Below are 21,688 nucleotides of genomic sequence, written 5' to 3'. Positions count from 1 at the left end.
GTGGTTGTGTGTGTGTGTGGTTGTGTCTGGTTGTGTGTGTTGTTCTATGTGTGTGGTTGTGTGTGTATGTGGTTGTGTGTGTGGTTGTGTGTGTGTGGTTGTGTGTGTGTAGTTGTGTGTGTGTGGTTGTGTTTGTGGTTGTGTGTGGTAGTGTGTGTGTGTGGTTGTGTCTGGTTGTGTGTGTGTGGTTGTATGTGGTTGTGTGTGTGGTTCTATGTGTGTGGTTGTATGTGGTTGTGTGTGTGTGGTTGTGTGTATGTGGTTGTGTGTGTGTGTGGTTGTGTTTGTGTAGTTGTGTGTGTGTGGTTGTGTGTGTGGTTGTGTTTGTGGTTGTGTGTGTGGTAGTGTGTGTGGGGTAGTGTGTGTGGTTGTGTGGTTGGGTGTGGTTAGGTGTGTGGTTGTGAGGTTGGGTGTTGTTGTGTGTCTGTGGTTGTGTGTGTTTGTGGTTATGTGTGTGTGTGGTTGTGTGTGTGTGGTTGTATGTGCGGTTGTGTGTGTGGTTGTATGTGTGGTTGTGTATGTTGTGTGTGTGGTTCTGTGTGTGTATGTGGTTGTGTGTGTGTGGTTGTGTGTGGTTGTGTGTGTAATTGTGTGTGTGTGTGGTTGTGTGTGGTTGTGTGGTTGTGTGTGTGTGGTTGTGTGGTTGTGGTTGTGTGTGTGGTTGTGTGTGTGTGTAGGGGTGTGAGGACAAGGGTAGTCTTGTAGTGGTGGAGAAAGGGTGTGGGACTTTTTAGGAGGCAGTGAGATTACAGTTTGTTCCATGTTAGCAGTGAGGACGCTGGTTACCCAGCAGTGTTTGCAGAAGTTGGTGAATATCTGTACTCTGCACAAGCACATGTGGGGAGCAGGCTAAGACATGCACCTGTTTGGTTTGAAGTCTGTATGGTCTAGGTGCAAACACTGTTTAGTTTTCCTTTTATTGCTGCATTCTTCCAGTTACTTCTTCCTATTCGCTGCATCAGTCCCTTTTGTTTCCTTTAACTTTATTTTCTTTTATGTCTTCCTTAATGTTATGTTTTCCATTGTAAAGGAAGATGTGTTATGTCATATGATGCACACAAGGAATTCTCGTACACAGAGCAGTGTTGCATGATTCCAAGTTCTATGTTCCATTTCTATTGCTGTTTGAAACTTGGCAAGAATTTTAGAAGCATTGGATTTTGGCTATGAGAGTACAGTAAACTTTGTTTAACCAGCAAAAATACTGAGCTGTGAACTGTCACAAGAAGGTACTAGTGCACCCTCCCACATTCTAGAGGATTAGGTTAAGACCCATGACTTGCAACTAGTCAAGAATGTGGGCCTGTGCTCTCAGTGCAACAAGTTAGTGGCACCTCGCCCAAGACAATTCAGCTCGATCCAATAACGAGCAAGCAGCACGGGACCTCTGTGCCCAGATGCTATGTGCCACTCGGACGATGGTACAAGGATGATACCACCACTGTGAAAACTGAATCTAGCTAAAAGTGTATAACTGGGAAATGTTGTGTAACCAGCCACATCCATCCGCCCTAATGATGGGCCACGCCGAAGGCATATTGGCTGTCTGTGTAGATATTGACTTCGAGTCCCTCACTCAATTCGCAGGCTCGGAGTAAGGCCATGAGTTCAGCAGCTTGGGCTGATCGGTGAGGTACTCGGAACGTTTCAACTACTGTCTTCAAAGTCGTAATTGCATATGCAGCTGTTGTTGTTCCATCTGCTAGTTTAAAACAGGACCCATCCACATATAACTCCCCCTGAGGGTCAGATAGAGGAGTGTCAGTAAGGTCAATTTTGCCCTTAGTTTCTTCTTCAGTGCGATAAATGCAGTCATGTGTATCATTGGTAAGCTCACTCGAAGGGAGTGGTAACAGGGTAGCTGGATTTAGTGTTGCACATCGTGTGATCGTGATGTGTGGTGCAAACAGTGTCAATTCATATCCAGTGAGGACTGCACTTGTCAGATGCTGTGTTTTTGTTTTATTTAGTAATGTGACCACAGCATGCGGCACCATCACTGTCAGATTGGAATTTAGAACGAGTCCTTCCGACTGCCGGTTTGCTACCGCAACAGCTGCTGTGGCCCTCAGACAGCTAGGAAGTGCTCTGGCGACATTATCCAGTGTAGCTGACAGATAAGCGCAAGGTCTTTGCTTACCACCAAAGTCCTGCGTTAACACTGAAAGTGAGCAACCGTCGACCTTGTGCACGTACAGTACAAAAGGTTTACGGTAGTCAGGAGTGCCAAAGACAGGAGCAGAACATAAAGCAGTTTTTTTAAAGAGTCAAAAGAGTGCTGACATTCATCCGTCCAAGGGAGGGGTTCATGCACTTCCTTAGTAGTCAGATGCAACAGAGGTTTAGCAAGAAGAGAAAAATTAGGTATCCATTGGCGACAGTAAGAGGTGATGCCAAGAAAAGCACGAACTTCGCGCTGCATGCAAGGAACAGACATTTTAGAAATAGTAGTAATACGTTCAGGTGTTAGTCGTCTACCCTCCTTCGATAGTAGATGACCGAGGTAGGTCACCTCCTGTCGACAGTATTGGAATTTAGACAAGGATACTTTGTTCCCTTTAACAGCCAAATGGTGCAACAATTTAACAGTGGCCGCTTTGCAGCCATCTTCCGTGTCCGAGGCAATGAGAAAATCGTCCACATACTGCAAAAGGACATTACCTTCCGGCAAGTCCAGATCGTCCAGTAAAGCCTTAAGGGCTTGGCTATATATGCTTGGACTTTCAGTATAGCCTTGAGGTGCGCGACAGAAGCGGAAGCTTCATCCAGATAACGAGAATCCGAAAATCTGTCTGCTATCAGGATGGATAGGGATGCTGAAGAAGGCATTTTTCAGGTCTATGACCGAAAAGTACCGGGCAGTCGGCAGAATCATCGTCAGGATCGTGGTGATGTCTGTCACCACAGGATACTGTGGTACCACAATCTTGTTAGCAGCTCTAAGGTCAATCACAAAACGGTAAGCAGCACCATGCCCCTGTTCACCGGAATCAGAATTCCTTTTCAAAATCCGGAGAATCGGGCTATTGCAAATATTAGCAGCCGTTTCTTCCACCACCCCTTTGTCAATCAGATCTTGAATAATGGACAGCAAGGCCCGTTCTCCCTCTGGTGCTATTTTGTACTGCGGGATGCGTGGCATTTTCGTGCCTTGTTTCAGCGTAATGTGAACCGGGGGGATATCCAACTTACCCAAGTCAGCATCCCCTGTTGCCCAAACCGTTGCGGGAATGCCATCGAACTCTGGGGGAAGAGGTTCATTTTTAGCAAAACATTGTTTCATGTGGTCAGCGTAGGGTTGCATTGTTAAATAAACCCCGTCAGCAGAGCAATGTATTGTCGCGTTTAATTTCTTTAACATATCCAAACCCAGCTGGTTCTCCCCACAATATGAGGTTAGCAAAAGAGGAGTGTCAATAGTGGCGGGACCGATTGTGAAGGGGAGAGGTTTGGAGATGGGACTGACAACTGGGACTCCCGAGAATCCCACTAAGACATTATTTTGCCCGGACAGAGCTGCCCCTGGAACCAATGATCGAGCAACAGAACTATTGATTGCTCCTGTGTCAATTAGGAAATTCTCAGACGTCCCCATTACTTCCCCTTTTACATAAGGTCCCTTTTGATTGACCGGGATCAACACTTGGCCCCTACTCTGTCCCTGGCTGTCCTATGCGTGTTCGTATGCATCTTGATCTTCGTATTCATAATTGTCGTGATAGTACTGCTTGCCTTGGTGGTTATCGAAATGATTGCACTCAGACTTGCCTGATCCTTCCTCTCTGCGCATATCACTCCGATCGGGGCAGCCTCGTCCTCGTCCTCGGACCGCTCCATTCTGGGCGAGCAACCACGGACACTGCGCTTTCCAATGCCCCTCCTCTCTGCAATAGGAACACTGGTTTAGACCCACAGTTGGAGCCCCGCCCGTGCCTCGGCCTGCACCCACCCCTCTGGACATGGGCCCTCTGACTCCTCTCCCCCCTCCTTGTCCCCGGACTACCTGCTGGAGCAATACCCGTGTTTTAAGGTCTTTGGCCTTCTTTTCCACCTTTTTCTTACTCCCATTCTCCCTATGTTCATAGTACTGCTCAAAATCACAGAAGGGGTGGAGGTAGTCCAGGTGCCTTCTGCCGCCTGAAACCGTGCAGAAATTTCCGAAGCCAGATTCGTAACAAATCTGTTCACGAACAACCTAGTTCCACCTTCTGTAGCCAAATCCTGTCTGCTAAGTCAATGAAGACTCCTTCGAACCTAGTGAAGAAGTCGGACACGCTTTCATCCTTTTTCTGTCGGCAAGCAGTCAGTTTATCCCAGTCAATCTTTCTCGGCGGTATCAAAGTGTGCATAAAGGCTATAATTTTCGCCGGCAAAGATGTTATTTCACCCTTAGGTTTATCTACCGGTTTCCGATCCCGGTCCCAACCCCTTAACTCATCCCAGGTCCCCCCTAGTTCGGCGTGATCAGAGTTGTGCACCTGCCGCCATATATCAACAGGCACCAGTAACCCAAAGAATAATTCAACGTCTGCCAATGTCATTACGGCAGGCGCCGCAGCTTCGGTCAGTTCTTTATAGTAGGCAGTAGGATTCTTTCGGGGGTCGGGCAATTGGGATTTCAGAGCGAGGACCTCACTTCTTTTCCACGGAGTGTAGACCCATTGCTCCTGGAACCGGGCGTCTATCCGGGCCTGCGTGATCTGTTGGTTATCATCGCGTAGTTGGGGAACTTCGGGAAAATAAATAGGGTGCACCTCTCGCATGGGATGCTGCGAAGTCCAAAGAGGGCTTTTCAAGAACATCCTGCCTCGATATTGAACCAGGGTGACTACGTTTTTGTATACCTCCTCTGGTGTCATATTAAATCGATGGGTCCAGTCTCGAATGTTATATAGTATCTGAGGAGCGCTCCCATTATCGAAGCTGACCTCCCAAGACCCAATGAGGGAATTGGACATCTGGAATAACACGTGTTGCTGCATTACCGGTTCTAAATCTTTTACCGTGCTCCATATGTTAGTCACGGTATACACGTCACTCTGCATCCATCTGACGGCTTGATCTGCTAATGCTTTCTTCTCACCATATGCCACAGATGATCTAGTGAATAGTCGTTTACCATCCAACCCTCCTGATTCCCCTTTTGGAGTCTGTTCCGACATCCCGGGTGTGGTGCTGGCCGATTGGGACGTCCATACGGGACCCAGGACGCCTAATTGCGTGCGGGGTGATGTTAGAGCCTGCCTAGAATCAGGGATAAGGGTGGCCAGGTCCCCTACAGAGGGGGATGGAGCGCTGGTGTCTCGTTTGGGGGTGACAGAACCTCGTTCCTCCGGAGCGGAGGCTTGGGGCGCGGCCACCGTTTGAACAGGTACCGCAGGATATATGCGCTGTGGGGCTTATGGCGGGGGAGGTCTTTTATCTAGCAGATCCTCTATCTCATCCTCAGCTTCGTTTCGCGTTACATAGTTTTTATCTACTTGTAACCTAAATTGTCTATCTGCATATTCGATATTCTTCTCTGTTCTATTTTTGTCATGTGCCGGGTTTTTCTGACCGGATACGGCTTCTCTTTGCTTCTTTCTGCCATTTGTTAAGAGTGTCAAACATGGCCTGTCAGCTGCGTTTAGCAAAGAGACGTTCTTGTAAATTCTGAATCTTTTTCTCATCAAAAGATCCAGTTTTTGGCCACTGTAGTTCCACATTATCCTTTGTATACTTGTGCCACAAGGAATTAAAAAGAAGGGGGCCAATGCCGTGCTTGCAATACATATCGTGACTGGGTGTTCCTTCCGGAGGGGCTGGCTGACTCTCATCTAACCTCGCACTCTCTCGGTGAACACAGCCAAAGCATAATTTACTAAGGCACGGCTTTTCCCTTTCTCTATTCTACTCGAGCTGGAAAGGAATCGAGGATTATTATTCATAAAAATAACAGAATCAAGTTTCATTAATCACAACCCTCTCATACACATGGCCATGTTTTCAGTCAAAGTCATACTCACGTTGCAAAAATAACCCTTCAACTTAACATAAAACAGAAACACAGAGATTTTGTAAACAACAAAACGAAAACACCAATATTTTGCAAACAAAAGGTGGAGCCCGTCGACTCCCACCTATGGAGAACCCTTTTTTTTTTCAAAATATCCAAAGCTGCGAAGAACACCTTCTGACAACAGTCTTGTCCTTAGACTGCCTGGAGATAGCTACACAGGTTTCAAACCACAGACCAACCTACAGGCCATCCGACAGTCTTCATGGTTCACCTCCCGGACTATGCTGGCTAAGCCCGCTTTTCCAAGCGCCGCTCCAGATCTGTCCGAGTGCTACCCAATCTCAACCGTCGGCGTTCCCGAGAACAGTCCGGCTGAGTGAGAACCGCAGTTCCCACTAAAGGTGTACAGTCTCTATCTCCAGTGTTTCCACACAAATCAAACAAGAGGCATCTGCACGTGCAATTTCAACGTTGCCCCGTCAGACCCCCTATTCAGAGTTTCTCCGTGACCACAGGCCACCAAATACCAAGTACCAAATCCGGAATTGAAAACGTAATCCAACACAAAATGAGACAAAACACTCACCTGGTGCACGCAGGTCAGATTGCACGTTCTCCACTGCCAACTCTTGTTAAGGCCAACGTGGCTGGTTCTCGGGTCACACCCGAAGGACTCCGGCGTGGGGCCACTAGCAGCTGAGGTTCTCGGGATCGGGAGGGCGGAGCAAAACCCCGAATTCTCGTTGGTCTATTCTGTAACCCCCCTGATCGGGAGCACCCCTTTCAATGTCCCGATTGTCATCTGAAATACAGAGGGACGACCCCAACGCGGAGTCGCCAACTGAAGTACCGAAAATTATTCACTACCTCCCAATTATAGTTATATCCACAACCAATCCCATTCCCATTACCAATAATCAGTCAGTTGGCAGTGTAGAAGGTCCAAGCATTTATTATAACAAACAAACTCTGCCAGAGGAGCTCCTTGCGACCTAACTAAGCATGGGCGGAAAATCCGTTACTCTCGCGGATTTTGCGGATTTTCGGTAAATTCGCAATCCGCGAACGCTCGCGAATTTACCGAAAATCCGCAAATTCGCACGCAGCGGATTTTTTTTTCTTGGTGATACAATTTTGCGGCGTGCGGTGTAAGTTCGCAATTGCGAACATGTAGGTGCGGCGGGCAGCAACAATCTCGCACTCGCGAAATTACAAAAATTGCAATTCTGCACAAGAAATCCACTAGCAAGCAGCATAGACCTTCTGAAAATGATGAGTTTTTATCAGAATAACTCCTCAGGTTAACATTTGCCTGCACTTTTTGGGATTTGAGGCCTTTTGACTTTCTTTGGATCACTTTTGGATTAGAAATCAACTTTCACAAGTAAGCTTGTTTGGGGCATTACAGTTGCTGTAATGCTGTTCTGCAGAAAAACGAGTTTTGCAAAAGTGAAAGCATTCAGCAGGTGCAAAAGTTCAAACTCATCATTAGTAGCCATTCCCTGTAGTGCTTCCTGACTGGGGCCCCTCCAGAGTTCAGTTGCTAGTTGCAACAATTGTATGACCCTGCTCTGACCCTCACAGCAGGCTCATAGAATAGCTACAAGTAGGCCACAAAGGTCCTGGAAAAAAAATTGCACTGCAACAGAAAGCAAATTACAGATAAGGAAGCAGGTGCCAGACTGGAATTTTAAAACAGTGACACATTAATAAATCAACCCCAAATTAATTCATGTCAGTTGAAGCAGGGCAGGTGTGCTTGCTTTTTCGCCCCATAATCTACAGTGATGATGAACCAGAGGGTGGCATTGATGTACCAGAGGGTGGCATGGGTGAAACAGAGGGTGGCAGGGGTGAAACAGAGGGTGCTGGGAACCTGTGATGATGAACCAGACATAGAAACAACATAATCGCGACCGTTGCGAGCCGACATGTAAGTTCGCAATTGCGAACTGGTACAAAACCCTCGCGAACTGGCAGAAATCCTTGCGAACACAAAAAAAATCCCCAAATTCCCAGTTCAGTTGCTAGTTGCAACAATTGTATGACCCTGCTCTGACCCTCACAGCAGGCCCATAGAATAGCTACAAGTAGGCCACAAAGGTCCAGGAAAAAAAAATTGCACTGCAACAGAAAGCAAATTACAGATAAGGAAGCAGGTGCCAGACTGGAATTTTAAAATAGTTACACATTCATTAATAAATCAACCCCAAATTAATTCATGTCAGTTGAAGCAGGGCAGGTGCGCTTGCTTTTTCCCCCCCATAATCTACAGTGATGATGAACCAGAGGGTGGCATTGATGTACCAGAGGGTGGCATGGGTGAAACAGAGGGTGGCAGGGGTGAAACAGAGGGTGCTGGGAACCTGTGATGATGAACCAGACGTAGAAACAACATAATCGCGACCGTTGCGAGCCGACATGTAAGTTCGCAATTGCGAACTGGTACAAAACCCTTGCGAACTGGCAAAAATCCTTGCGAACACAAAAAAAAAATCCGCAAATTCGCGAGAATTCGCGGATTGCGAGTTCGCAAATTCGCAAAATTCGCGAACGCCAGATTCGCAAAATTCGCCCATGCTTAGACCTAACTCCACGAGGTCCGCAAGAAGACTGCTGGCACACTGTCAGAACATCACATATATACAGTTGCATTTGGAAAACCGTTGCCCAAGATGGAAAAATACAAGTTGGTACAGGTTGGTACAAAAGGATAGGCCATATATGGCAGACAGAGCGCTCTTGGTTTAGCTCATCCTAGATTAGCAAGGTCGGACGGGTGACTCCCTTCTGCCAGCTCCGAGACAGTCCGCCCTGCACCCCTCCCGGAATGTGCTTATCAGGCCTTCCCCTGCTACCTACAACCTTGACGGGCCTAACGAGCTGAAACAGCAGTTCTGCAACAGTTGGGCTATTTCTCAGGAGAACGACTCTGGTGCAAGGAAGGAATGGAGTCTGCTAATGTAAGACTTCGAGCGAGGCCACAAAATGGCGTCGGTCGAGTCAAGTGAGTGTAAAATGTAAAAAGCGGTGCAAGCTAGAAATCTAAAATACTGCAATACGAATCTATGTTAATGTTTGCGTGCGTATGCTGAATCATTTAGATACATCATGCTAATCTTAAGATATTGATTATAAGTGTTGCATATCCGAAAAGCAATTCTGGTTCCTCACTAAAGTAACTAGAACCACCTATTTAAAATGAGATGATGCCTTGATGTGAACCAGATGGAAATAAGAAATAAGAGGTCTTCCAGGGAAACTCCCAGAAGCCAGCATTTAGAACCTGGGGATTTGCAACCATTTCGGTAGACTGATGTTCGTAAAGCTAAGGTCTTATGTTCCTATCCCCATTTGTTAAATTATTTGAAATATGTTCGAAAATAAGCAATGAACAAATCAGAAAAGCTAATAGCTAATGTGTTTCTTGTTTATGTCGCCATGTGCACAGTCTCTGTAAATGTTTCCTTGCTTAATAGGTAATGATTAACGCTGATACTTATGAGAACTATATTACAAATGTGGCATTTAAAACAAGTGATTTGCCGAATATCACACATTTTGTTGAAGACGGTCAGCCGGCACTAGGTAGGTCTCCCCTCCAGGAGGGACAGGAGAGGAGAAGGGAGTGGAGCAAGCCCTCTAGAAGTGTTATCGGCCGGGCTCACAATGCATCTTCATTAACCACAACATGTGGAAGAGTCACTGTGGCAGGAAAGGGAAACAACAGGTCGTACTGAGCTCCCCCGAGGGAGGGGAGTGAAGAGGAAATGGAAAGCCAGATGCAAAGAGATCAGGGGGAGAAGTGGGCAGAAGGTGAGGCGAGGAGAGGAGCCATGGGAGTGGTTATGACGAGGGAGAAGAGAAAATAGAGGCAGAAACAAAAGAGAAATCAGGGGAAGGTGGTGGAACCAGTCAAGGGGGAGGAGAACATGAGAACGAAAGAGAAAAAAGGGAGTAAGAAAACAAAGAGCAAAAAAGGAAAAGAAAGAAAAAGAAAAGAAGAGCCTAGAAGCACTTCTGTTTTTGCAAAGTGCTACCGAAAAAACTGTACCAAGCATGCCCGTGGAATGGGGGAGGGGAGGAGTATAAAGGGGGTAATAAGCAAAGTGGGGAAGAGAAGCTGAGAAGACAGGTTCAGACAAGTGTGTAGGCAAGAGAAGAAAAAAAGCAGACTAAGAAAATGAAAAGGGAAAATGTGAGAGAAAGAAGAGTAAAAGGCAACTTAAAAGGGGAGAGGAAAGCGAAAGGAGACTAAAGGAAGAGCAAGAAAAGGACAAGGCAAGATGAATGAGTAAGAAAAGAGGAAAGGAGAGGAGAGCGCAAGAAAAACGAAGAGGTAGAGAATTAGGGAAAGAGCAAACTGTGGAAAGTAGCAGCAACAGGAACAAGCAGGAAGTGAGATACGGGAGGGGGTGACAAATGGTGAGCACTTTTGCGGCCACTTTGATGTTCTCAGTGCCCACGCGGCTCACTGAGAACATCAAAGAGGCCGTGAAATTGCTCCCAAAGGCTGCAGGCTGACAAATGGTGCGCGCTCAGGCGCACATGCACTGTACCCATCCGCCTGCCGACTTTGGGAGCATTTTTGAAAGCCCTCTTGCAGAGCAACGTATGCGCGTTGGGTCAGCGAGACCAAAAAATGGCAGGGCGCAAAGGTGCTTGACTCACCATAAATTTGGGAGCGCAACTGCTGCATCACTCCTCTTAGCTTTCCATGAGCAGGAAGAAAAAGGAAGGACTTCCTTCCTGCTTGTGGAGTCCATCTCCAACCAATCCTGGGGCTGCACTCCTTCTGTGAATGCAGCTCCGGGGTTGGTGGGAACATGCTCAACCGGCGCTCATTTTGAGGCTGGGGACCTGTGCCAGCAATCCCCACGTTGTTTCACCGTCTTTGGATTGGTGGGTCTACAGTGCACGCAGAGCAGCCGCCCCTGTCTTTCTCAATTGCCTCTGTCTCAATCTCATCTCTCTACTTCTCCCGTTTTCCTCGTCTTTGAGCTCTCGCTGTCTCTTTCTCAATCATCTCTTTCGCACCTTTTTATCTAATGGCTCACATCTCTCTATCGCTCAATTGTATATTTATCTTCTCTCTAACTCACTCGGCATCCCCTCCTTCTTCGAGTTATCTCATTGCCATCTCTCTCACACACCTGTCTCCTCCTCCTGCCATCATTCACAATTGTTTCTTTCTGATCTGCCTACTCTCTGTCTCCCAACTGTCTCTCATCGAGCTCGTTATTACCTTTTCCCCAGACTTGACTCACCGTCTCTTTCGGTCGCTCTTACTCGTTCTCATCTGTGGCAGCTCAGTCACGTCTCAACCTCTCTCACCCTGTTGGTCTCTGGCGCTCTTATACTGGTCTCCCCTCTGTCTCTCAGCAGTTTGTTTATCATTTCTCACACGTAATTGCCACTCTGCAATGTGCTCTTATTTTTGGTAATCTTCCCCTATTTTCTCTCTCACTCTGCCTCTCTTATGCTGATTTTCCTTCTTTCTTCAAATGCTCTCGGACATCCTTGCTTCAGGCCCTCTCCACCAGCAAAAGAAATACACTGTTTTGCAATGTTGTTGCTTTCTGCTGTAATCCTGCTGCACGCTATTCTTCATGAATTCCTGTGCTGCAAATGTATCTGCTGGGCACCTCAGAAGAGAGCTTCCAGATCAGGGACAGTTCCATTGCCAGGTTTCAAGATGGCAACATTTTGTTTCATTGTAAAATGCGTTTTACTCCTGAACGTGTTTATTCTATTAAAGATGTAGGCAAATGTTCGTGGCAATTGCAAGCTAAAAACAGCAAACAAATGTCATGAGAGCTCTATCTTTTGTTCCTGCCACTTCCTTTAAAACTGCTAAGGCCCGGGAATTCCAGTTTACTGCCAAGGGTAACAAGCATTAGCAAAGTCATTTGGTATGGCTTTGGCCACCACCTATTTGGCAAATCTTATTTTGTCATGTTTTTTAAAAACTTTATTGTTTATGAAACTGCTGGACCCTCATCAATCTAAACAAAAACATTTGCTGAAGGTGAAACATTTTGATCTCAAAAAAGCACTTGCCATTGTACACCCGAGCACTGGATGGAGCTACTTTGAGTATTGACATGTTCCTTGTGAAAGGGCAGCTTGACATAACTCAAAGTAAATACATCAAATTGCTAAAGGTGACTGATACATTGCTTCTCCTTGATGCACGCTGGAGTGGGTGGAATAAAAATGTGAATAACAGAACCACAACAGACAAAGTCTGGCTCACAACTCCTACAGGTAACTTTGTTATACACATAAATTTAGTAAAACCAAAAGGTGTTGGCTGACACATACTTAAAACAGCCAATCGGTCTGGTTTTTAGCTGCCAGTTGCTTTCCTTTGGGAAATGAGGTAAGAAAGAAAGATTGAAAGAAAGGGGAAGGCATGAAAGAAAGAAAGAAAAAGGAAAGAAAGAAAGAGAGAGAGAGAAAGAGAAAGAGAGAGAACAAGATAGGCAAGAAAGAGAAAAAGAGAGGAAAGTCAGGGAAAAGAAATAGGAAGGCAAGAAAGAAAAATGAACAAAGAGGCCAACAAAGAGGAAGGAAAGAAAGAAGAAACTAAAGAAAGAATGAAAGAGGGAAGAGAGAAAGAGACAAATGAAAAAGGGAAGAAAGAGGAAAGAAAGAAGTGAGGAAAGGAAGAATGGCGAAAAGATGCATTAAAAGTAAGAGAAAAGGAAAAGGAATGAAAGAGGGAAAGAAAGAATGACAGGCATACATTTAGGGCTGCAAAGGTAGAGCACCCTAATGAGCTTATGTTCAGCAAAAATCAGCAGTCAGATAAACAAAGACCACTTCAAAAGGAATTTACAACAGCATTGGCAGAAGAAAGGAACTGATAGAGCTCGAATGTTCCCTGTGTTCTCACCTGGTGGAAATCGTCCTGCTATCACATCAGCCTCAACAAACAAAGGCAACACTCAAGTAATAATAAAGTCAAAACAAAAGTATTGTCCCTGAAGGAAACTGCATTGTGTGCTAATGTGCACCTTGTGAAAGGGCTAAACACCGTCACTCAAAGTGAAGCTACCCAGTGGCTGAAATAGGCCGACACATTGCCCCATGCTGTATGCTGTAGTGGGCAGAAGAAAAATGTGAATGACACAAGAACAGATCAATGGACGAAGAGAGGTGGCTGAAAGCCCCTTTATGCAAATATCTTATGCCATTACATTTTAGTGAAATCAAAAAGCCTTGGCTAATGCCAGTCACAAAGAGGGGCAAACCTTGGATCGAAACATAAACCCAGTCTCAGGAATGTGAGAAAGGGCAGATTGTGTGACCAGAACATGAAAAGGAAAATTTGGAATAAATGCGCTTAGCACATATGGCAACTCACCATTAAGCTGGCCGGCTGAATTTCAATTTTGTAAGCCCAAAGTTGTTTAATTTTACCTTGTTCCCGCTTACAACCTATTATTGGTTGGCCGCACCTGGAGGTCAGGTGACTGAAGTAACAGCAGTACATGATTCCATCAGTTTAATACAGGTATAGCAGTGACAGACTACATCCTGCACACAAAATAATTGCTCCACTATGAACAGCACATGCACATGTGAGCATACTGTGTATGTAAAAGTGATTCTGAAAGACCTTGATTTATCACATTTCATTTGTGCCATGTTGATGCGTTAAAAATGAAGTTAATACTACACGTTCTCATTTTGATGCCACAAAAGTACTACTTACCTTTATGTGTACATTCAGATTCATAATGGTATGTATGCCCCTCATGATTACAATTGGTAAAAGTGTTTGCGAAACGCTAGTGTGGCACGTTGGAGGAGAGATCATGCTTCCACTACAAGAAAAACAAAGAAACATACAATAATGAGTGAGATGAGGACTTCTATCATTAATGCCAAGCTAGGCTGTCTGAGCTGTCCTATAGATCCTTCTTTCACAAGGTGTGTGGGAACATACCCTTGTTACACAGCTCCTCATAGTACCTTCATTTCATTTGCAAAGGTCCAGTCTAATCAATGTGGGAAAGGGCAGATTTTATGTCCAGAACATGAAAAGGAGAACTGGAAATCAATGCATTTACCACACATGGCAACTCTCTGTTAAGGTGAGGGACTGATTTCCAATGTTGTAAGCCAATAGTGGCTTACTTTTACCTTTCTCCCGCTTACAGCCTCTTCCTGGGAAACGCAAGTCAATGGTCAAAGTAAATATTTCAAATACATTTCCCATCAATGTTAGCATGTCTGTTAGCATGTCTGATATAAATGTTTCTGGAACAGAAAACTCACAAATCTACAGGCATATCACAGCCTATGATCAAAAATTGTCCATCATAACTGTTAGTATATGTAAGCATGCACACATGTGGGAACAAAAATAAATAGCTTGTCACAAAATACCAAAGCCAAACTCCATTTTGAGCACGTTAAATTAGCCTGTCTGATTTTGGTCAACATTCAACATGTCATTATCTTTCGCAGAATTTGTGAAAATGTCAGTTCATCTATGCAATGACTTGGCTGTCACAAATGTCAAGAAATGTCTATTACAAGCTACGCAATATCTAGGTTTCAAGATATAGTCAGAGTTGGCGTATTTACATCATGTTGGTAATACCCCAATGTAGTCTAAAAGTAAATGGTCAACCCTATGTAAACCCAATGTATTGACCACTGAATTTGAGATGCCTTCACAAGTTATCACAAACGTTCCTGCCAGACTGCCATAGCATTCTCTCTTATGCCAAGAGTCAGCACATAGAGGTGTGGAGCTGAGCCCAGTTGATCTTGTGTTTTACTTCCAAAGGAACACTATCTCCAGGCTGATCGCCACAGCTGACTCACCTTGAACAGGTATGCCGTGCGCTGGGCCAGAAGAAACTTTAGAGGCAAGTTAGATACTCTATGCTCTCGCAGTGTAGCTCGTATGAGCAGTTTTAGGGTGGTAAGCTGCTAGGAACATTATATTTATGCTAGAACTGTTGATTTTATTCAGATTTCTAACAACTTCAATAAGTGCTGTTTCAATTATATTCTGTGTGGTTATTTCCCATGTCATAAGCAACAGGATGAGGCTGTTGAAATACATTTTTTTTAAGTTTGTAGTGTATTTTCTTAGTGCAGTGATTGAGCATGCTATTCTAAAGAATGAAATTGGGTCTAAATTAGCACAGCAATCCTAAACACTTTATAGGCCTGTTAGTAACCCAGAAAGCAGAAGCCTAAAGTTAATGGTGGATGCATGAATAAGACCTGTACCACTATAAAACACTTTTTTGTCTCCTCTGTTATGATAAAACGTGTCTAATAGTTCTGTCTATATTTCCATAAATGTTAGTGTTTTTCTAGTTAGCCATGAGTGATCACTATTTACACATTTCACTATTGCTGGCAAACATATTCACGATCCCAAAATATTAAACAGTGGTTTGGGCTTTCAATGACCATCTCAACAAAGTTGGGCAGAAGCAAATAATGTGTAGCAAATCTTTCCTGTGATAGATTCAGCCACAGCAACCAATGTGAATGGTAGATACTTGCCATGAACTGTTAAAGACCATCATGCACTATTTAGAAACTTCATTCCATAATATAGTATTTAATGATACATTTGGTGATCTACGAAGCCAGAAGTAAGTGGTTATAAAGTTTGTCTCAATGCCCTAGGCTTGTTTGACGATGTTGAATGTATTTAGAACTGTGAAACATAATGTGAAGGACTCTAGAAATTATATGATTTATGATTACAAAGAAAATACTGCCGACTAAAGATCACCATCAAGGGATAGACAAGAGCTTTTGAGTCGATTTTGACATCACACCTTTTTGAATGTGAGTACTATCAACATCAGAGGTGTAGAAGCGTTTTCAAGTATGGACACTTATGAGAATGTACTGTAGTATGTATCAGTGCATTCTTCTGACTTATATTCTGATGTACCTAGACAGTATTTCACACTTACGTACTCAGACTTGAGAAGTGCTGTACATCTTTTTACTGTTTGTAGCATAACCATGCATTGAAAGAGTGACACCAAATCGGAAATTGGGAAAGTCATGGAAGGCTTTGTAACTTACTGTTTCAAATTTACTTCTCTACAGGTAATAGTAATGAAGATGGGTTGGTAAGTGATTTCTGCCTAACTGGCAAACACTATAGAGTTGTTCCTACCAATCAGCATTCGTTGAGTGATTATTAGTGCTTCAGAATGACTCCCAAAACATGTTCTTTTCTTTTATTTTTTTAGCTAGGCTTACATCTTATACCACAAACAAGCCTTGCCCTATTTTTTCGCATCTGTAAGAAATCGGAGTGTTCGTTTTGGCAGGTGGGGGGACAACCCACTTCAAGTAGTGATCAATCCATGTCAGAGTGAATTACAAAAGTCACTAAATACACTCATGCTTAACACTCTGGTAGCATGGCACAAAGCAATCAGGCTTAACTTAGAGGCAATGTTTAAAGTATTCATGCAGCACTCAAACAGTATTAAATTGAAAACACAACACAAGAAAAATCTCAAAATCCAAAGTTTGAATAAAAAATGGTGCCAAAAAGCACCAGGTGCCAACCGCAGTTACCGGGTTGCATTAGACTGCGCCAAGTTAAAAGTTAATGCTGTCTGCGATATTGCACCGGTCGAGTATAGGGATCACGTTTGTCCCAGTGGAAAGTTTACCTTCTGTCTTTTAAAATTTTATAGAGAAAACTAGTTGTCAACGAGTCGTTGGTGGGGCAAGCTGAAAACTAGATCCGAAGCGGGACGCAATGGTGGTGGGTTGCTGAGTAGCAGGGTCACGATACAGTTGGCAATGAAGGTGAGAAAGCTTAGAGCGGATGAAGCCTGAATTCACTGCCCAGGATGGCCTCGATGTTGATGGGTTGCTGTTCGGCGTGGGTTCTGATTAAGCCCTGTGTTCAGACGTAGACATTTTTCTGGAAGTCAGATCTCCAACATCGGCGGCTTGGGCTTCAACAGTGATCGCATTGTTCATCAGTTCTCTAGGTAAGAAGTCCCAACTTTTTGAAGTGTTGGCAGGAGGAGTACATTCTCACAGAAGCCATATGTACAGGGCCTGGGAGTTACCACTTGTAGGTGAAGACTCAGTCCAACAGAGGCAGCAGCCAGGTCCAGGGCAGGTCCAATTACTATTAGTCACAAGTAGATCTTTATTGATATCATTGATGGTCACACATCACTGATATATCAGTTAAGCAATAAATGGTGATAGGGTTATGCAGCAAATAGTAAAGACAGTGCAGATATCAGGAGAGCATCATCAAGAACCTTAATTGCCTAGCCATAATTTGCTTGTATGTAATTCATGCTTATCCCTATATATGTCCCTTGCTGTCCCACTGAGGGAAAGTGAGAATGACGTTTACCCTTTGTCGAAAATTTGTTGCTAGTAACTAATGTACCAATGTGTAATGCCCAATTGGGGCTTAGATATTGTAACTGTGGTTCTATGGACCTAAGTTAGCTTCAGTGCCTGCAGAGACTACAGGCCGCTAGTATTTCCAGCATCTAGCAGGAAGTGTGGTTGGGTCATGGTGGTGGGTGGAAGAGTAATAGTGTCACCACCACTGTGGAATGCCCACGTGGGAGCTGGGTGAGGGGAGTATCGCCTCATGTAATGCGTGCCTTATGTACATATTGGGGTGCGGGGACTGCGGGGCCTGCGGGCCCTGTACACCAGACATCTGGCAACAGAGAAACCATCCTTCCTCATGGGAACTCATCATCCATTGCTTCTGCCAGCTTTTCCAGGTATGCATCCCAGGCATCAATGCAGGGTGTGCCCTCCGGGTGCATGGTTAATGTGTGCCAGGTCACAACCTCAGCTGTCGCCCACATGAACAGATCCCGTTGCCAACCCTGTATCGGAGGAACATCAAGGGTTTTCCAGAACATTAATTATATGTTGCTTCGCTAACAAGAATGCCAAGTCAATTCAACTGGTAATATATTTATTTTTGTGGTGATCACACTGGTCTAGATAATCAAATTGGGTATACTTCTGGTGAGGGTTTCTGGATTCCTTGCACATATGTCCATCCACATTCGGTCTGTGAATTCCTAGTTTTCAGTGTAAGCTCATTGGCCTTATAGGCCAGGAACTATCCCTCATAAATGCTATACTGTTCCTGTAGTTCATGGAGGGTCAGTCGGGTTTTATGGATATTGAGGTCTCCAACTGCCCTTAGGCCAGCCTTTCTCCATGGTGATGCTTAGACAACCTCCAGAGGGTGGGCAGGGCCCATAGTGGTAAGCTTGATGAGTAAGGCACCGGACCAGCATGGCGTATTTGAGCCAGCAATGTTTAGTGACCTCATCAACCTCATCAGCCAACTAGGGGGTTAAGCGGTCTGCCGCGGATCCATCAGCCAGTCTATTATCTATTATCTCGTACTTGCCGACATACCTCAATAGGTTCCGATGTTTGCTGTTGGAGCTGCCTGAGAGCCACTGCGTTGGCTATTGCAGCTAGCTTACCGCATATTAAAGTTCATAACACAGCACACTCAATCCACCCTGTTCTAGGAGAGCATATAATTTGCTGAGTGTCACCCTCTTATGGAGCAGAGAGTATGGAGTCCAATTCTCTGAAGAAACATCTAGGTAGGAGAATCAAGAGAACCACGAAGTTGTGCAACAGGCTGGGCAGCACCAGCATTTTAGTTTTTGCCCCTCTGCCCATTGCTGTTAGTGGGAGGGGGCTCCAAAACGCCAGGGATCTTCATATACTAGATACCGCCTCCCCCAAGTTGCCCTGGAGTAGGTCATCATCCAAGTGGCAAATATTGACACCCAGATATCTGAATGTGTCAGGGCGCCAGTCCAGCACCCGAGGAGGCAGTGCCTCTCTCTCTGGTTGTGTGAGGCTACTCATGGGGAAAACACAGAACTTTGCCCAACTCAGCCGTAGGCTCGTGGCCTTGCTGAAGTCCTCAAAGGACCCTGTCATCTGTGGGAGATCTTGGCCTGCCTCCCTTAGGTATACCAGTGCATCATCAGCATACAACACGATAGTCTCCCAGTTAGAACTGCTTGGGATATCCAATTTGGGCCCTTAAGGCAGAAGAGGTCTGCAAATGGCTCAATAGCCAGGACGGCAGTGGGCATCCCGGCCTTCTACCTTTGCGCACCTATAAAGTGACATAGATTTCTCTGCTTGTGTGTACCTGGTCTACTGGGTTAGTGTAGAGGAGTGCTATCTAGTGCCATATCTCCTGGCTCAGTCCCATGCGCCTCAGGATTTTCATCAGGTAGGACACTGTAAGAGTCTGGGAAGCTTTCTTGATATCAAGAAAAAGTGCCGTACCTGGTGGCAACTTCCATGTATTTTCTTCCATGAGTCGGAAAAGGCATCTAAAGTTTAGGAAGGTGTTCCTCCTTGTATGAAACCGTTCTGGCCTTGATGGACCACTGTAGTGAGACAGGGCAGCAACCAATTTGCAAGCACTTTCCCAAGGATCTTGTAGTCCATATTAAAGAGGTACAGTAGATTATAAGAACTCACTTCCAAGGGTTTTCTACCTAGCTTGGGGAGGATAACAAACATTGCTTCCTACAATGATGATAAGAAGACACCTTTCTCTCTGTCCTGCCTTTATATTCAGTGGTGCTTTGGGTTGAGTGTAGCTTCATATGCTGAGTAAACACCACTGGAAACCTGTTAATCCCAGGGGTTTTATTGCTTGCTATTTGATTGATTGTGAAGTGAACTTTCTCCACTGATAGTTGAAGGAAGTGGCCGAATAGGGTCACCCGGGTCACCTGTGCCCACCTCTCGGCCTTCCAAACAAATGAAGAGTCGGTCAGACAGTAGAGAATATAAACCAAAGGTATTTATTAGTATTGCGCTGCAGTAGAGCCCAGTCTGACCAGCCTACTGAGTTGGCTGTAGAGGGACTGACTCCCCTCAAAATAACATTTGTTATTATCCATTTCCAATTCCCTACGAACACGCCTAGGCTGGAAAATTCCAGTCCAGGCCCTAGCAGACAAAGGAGGCCAGAAGGATGAGCTTCTGTCCTGGGGCCAGGTACATGCTATCTCTACTTCAAGGTTACTCGGCCCATGCCCGCCATTCTAGAAGGTGGGAACGAGCCTATCTAACAGCAGAGCTATGCCATAATAGAAAGTACATTCATTAGTGCAGTGGAACTCGGTCTTGGAGGAATACAAACTAAAGATGCATTAAAGCAGTTTTCTGCAGAGGCAAGCAGTATGAGACAGAAACTCAGCTTCGGTCATGGAACAAAATGGCAGCTACTAATGAAATGGTGCCATGAATGGTAACTTAATACAGAACGAAGTTTGAGCAACAAGGCAATTACATTTTCAATTCTAACATAGTGCTTCATCTAGATTGTGGTGCTGTGGGGGATTGATACAAGGAATGGAAAGGCCATTCAAATATTCTTGTAGTGGAGGGCCTCTCGGTCCCTCTGCTGCCCGATACAGTAAGGTGTAGTAATCAAGGAATACTTGGTTGATGTCACCCTGTGTGGTTAGTATTTCCCCTGTCAGGGATCTGATAGTGTTCATGACAGTTTTAGGGGTGTCTGACTGCAGGAGCCAGGCCAAAACCTGGCATGTGAAGTCTCCACATGCTGCTTGACCACATAATTTGTATATCCAATCTCCTGACAATGTCCTATTTTTCCCGCCGCCCTGCCCGCATCTCAGCTGCTCTTATGGTAGATTCTAATTCAATAATCTGATGTCACAGCGTGTGCTACTCTCCGTATGATGTTTTGATACACGGGCCTTGGGTAAACGCCTTAAAGGCATCCCACTCGATCCCTTCATTTGATAGAGCAGGTCCAATTATAACTTCTCAGCTGGGCAGTTGCATGGAGAGAGGCCTCTGGAAGCTTGTTGTGTTCCAGTAGCTCAAACAGACGTCAAGCAACCGACCATTGGAATCACTTCCAGGTTCCTGGGTTCAAGGCAAGGAGTTTGAGTGTTCCTTGAGGTTCTTCAGACAGCGCAATAGCTCTTCTTCTGATTTGTCTCTGGTACAGGAGTGTTCTGAGGAGGATACTGCGGATGGCACACTTATTCTGAGTGCCAACCTGGATGGGCGAAACTCCTAGCCACTCCCTAACCAATATGGTAAAATTTTCCATGTATGACCCTACCCACTTTTTCAGCACTTCCTGGGTTTTGTGCTGTAAACTAACCCTCAGTGTCCCTCTCTACCTAAATCCAACATGGCAGAAACCTTCTTCACATTGTCACAGTTCCGTTTGCCCACCCAAGAGTGTGGCTATGGGCAACCCTCCCTTGTGGTCACTCAAAACCAGTTGTGAGGCACGTCATCCCTCCCACTGGGTTTGGATCCAAGCTGTCTAGCAAGAGAAAAAGGGGGCAGGCCTAGATGTGAGCTATGTTATGTTACATTATGCTGTGTCATGTTATGTGATGTAGATTAGTATAGCACAGCTTATTACCCGGTAGGGTATCCAGACTCTGGAACAGGCGAATAGGCGTGGGACTGAGGGAGTAGGACGTCAGCCCCAGAGAACTAATTGAAGAGCCAGGTTTCAGCTTCTTGCAGATTTCAAGCAGTGTGGAGAAGGCCCTGATTTGTAGAGGGAGGTCATTCCAGGTTTTCGGTGCGATATAGGAGAATGCCAGACCTCCTGACCTGCTTTTGCAGGTCAGGAGTGTGTGCAAGTGA

Source organism: Lissotriton vulgaris, unplaced genomic scaffold (genome assembly GCF_964263255.1).
Source record: "Lissotriton vulgaris unplaced genomic scaffold, aLisVul1.2 SCAFFOLD_234, whole genome shotgun sequence".
Taxonomy (NCBI): domain Eukaryota; kingdom Metazoa; phylum Chordata; class Amphibia; order Caudata; family Salamandridae; genus Lissotriton; species Lissotriton vulgaris.
The sequence above is the reverse complement of the archived record's forward strand: the minus strand, read 5'-3'. Positions refer to the sequence as shown.